This window comes from Cornus florida, unplaced genomic scaffold (assembly GCF_030987335.1).
Source record: "Cornus florida cultivar Cherokee Brave unplaced genomic scaffold, ASM3098733v1 CherokeeBrave_3.0.0_Hap2_Chr11, whole genome shotgun sequence".
Classification (NCBI taxonomy): domain Eukaryota; kingdom Viridiplantae; phylum Streptophyta; class Magnoliopsida; order Cornales; family Cornaceae; genus Cornus; species Cornus florida.
The window spans coordinates 47,245,227-47,247,639 of NW_026775581.1; the positions used below are offsets into that span (position 1 = coordinate 47,245,227).

The window sequence follows — 2,413 nt, forward strand, 5'->3', positions numbered from 1 at the left end:
CAGTTCAAAAAAGTAGTACCTTCGAAGAAAAAGTAGTACCTTCGCGGAAGGGTATTTTAGGTACCACAATTTCTAAACGGTAAAAAACCATGTGCCACTTCAGCAATCCATTTTAGAGAAATATGGAACTTTGACTCAGCCTCTAAGTAAATATGGAACTTTGACTCCATTTATATGTAATTTTCCTTAAAAATTATACAAAGTGAAAAAATATATATATAATATTAATTCATTCAATTATCAAATGTGTGACCTTCTTTATTGTCAAAGAGTTCTATTTAAATAAATATTATTAACACATTATGAGCCACCTTCCTTGAGCCGCCCCTCATCTCAAATTCAACAGTGTCTAACCAAAATTTTCAAGCTTTGGAGGAAACAATGAAGCTCATTAATGGGGTCCCTCTTCTTCATCTGATCTTTCTTGCATGGTGTCTTCTGGCCTTCCAGGCTAGATCAGCATCTGTTGGAAGGTCCACCTATATTGTCCACATGGACAAGTCTCCCATGCCCAAAATCTTTCCTAGCCACCACCACTGGTACTCCTCCACTGTTGATTCCATAAAATTAGCCAGCCACACAACATCAAACGGTCATCAATCCAAACCAGAGCTCATCAAACGGTGCTTCGCTGGCCATCTATAAGTTATGCTGCTGATTACCTTGCCGCAATGGACCAGGCCGTAGCTGATGGTGTTGACGTGATATCGGTTTCATTGAGTCTCGGACGTGGGATACCTCTGTATCAGGATGCTTTTGCCATAGCTTTCTTTGGAGCCATGGAGAAGGGTGTGCTTGTTTCAGCTTCAGCAGGAAATAGAGGCTATTCACTTGGCAAGTGCGCAATGTGAGCCCATGGATCTTGACCGTCGCGGCAGGTTCCATGGACAGGTGGTTTGCTGGCACTTTAACTCTCGGAAATGGGGTAACAATCACCGGATGGACTCTGTTCCCTGCAAGTGCCTTGGTGTTAGACCGCCATCTCATTTACAACAATACTCTGTCTCCATGCAATTCAACTGAATTGTTATCTGAAGCCCCAGTGATGTCATCCTCATTTGTGATATTGCTGAGACATCTTATTATCCAAATATTTATCCAGTTATTGATCAAGCTCGGCATGTCTCACGGTCAAATGTGGCTGCAGCTATATTTATCAGAGATGATCCTGCAGAAGTTTCTATAATGTTGAAGTATTTGAATCCAACGAATTCCCCTGTCCTGGAGTTGTGATTAGCACTAAAGAAGCCACAACCGTGATCAGATATGCTGAAAGTGCAAATACAGCAACAGCAAGCATCAAGTTCCAACAGACCAAATTTGGTACAAAGCGTGCCCCTGTTGTTGCCTCATTCTCTGCAAGAGGTCCTGCCTTGAGCTGTCCCACCATTTTGAAGCCGGACCTAATGGCACCGGGGATATTAGTTTTAGCAGCATGGATTCCAACTGCTCCAGCAAGTGCTATTGGCTCAAATATTGCATTGTACAGTGATTACAATATGATCTCCGGTACATCCATGTCGTGTCCTCATGCTTCTGGCATCGCCGTGCTCCTTAAAGGGGCACATCCGGAATGGAGTCCAGCTGCTATTAAGTCTGCCATGATGACCACAGCCAACCCATTTGATAACACTGGCAATTCCATCCGACACAATAGCTTTAATTCTGATGTTTCACCCATAGCCATGGGAGCAGGTCATGTTGATCCTAACCGAGCACTTGATCCAGGTTTTATCTATGATACTACTCCACAGGACTGTGTGAATTTCATATGCTCACTGAACTTCACTGAGAATCAATTCTTGACCATCACAAGATCAAAGGGTTAAAGTTGCTCAAATCTGTCTTCTGACCTTAATTACCCTTCCTTTACTGTTTTGTACACTGATGAAAAGGATAATTTGGTTAAGAAATTTCAGAGGACTGTCACGAATGTGGGTAATGCCACGGCCGCTTATAGAGCTAATGTTGAAGCACCAAAGCCAAAGGGTTCTGTGATCGCAATCTCGCCCAAGACACTGGTTTTTAAGAAGGTGAATGAGAAGAAGAGCTACTCTTTGACCATACGTTATAGGGGATTGGAGGTGCATGCCACAGAGATGGTTCTGTAATTTGGGTAGAAGATGGTGGTAAGCATACTGTGAGGAGTCCTACAGTGATCTCACCCTCACCTGATATTTTTTATTAGGAAAAATAAAGAGCAGGGTTCTAATTCTCAATCTTTGTAAGGGATCATACCAATCAATGGCCAAGTGAATACACACAACCACATAGTCATCGGTTGGTTCAATCAATGGCTAAGTGGATGCACACAACTACATAGTCATCGGTTGGTTCTAACGGATGACTATGTGGATGTGTGTGCGTACATATACATATATATATATATAATTTGGTGTATTTCTTGATTTTT

The 2,413-nt window shown here is 42.2% G+C and overlaps 1 pseudogene; it reads left to right on the forward strand.

Annotated features, from left to right (window-relative positions):
• Nucleotides 1-381: 381 nt before the first annotated feature.
• LOC132281027 (subtilisin-like protease SBT3) lies at nucleotides 382-2,188 on the forward strand (annotated as a pseudogene).
• The last annotated feature ends 225 nt before the right edge of the window (nucleotides 2,189-2,413 follow it).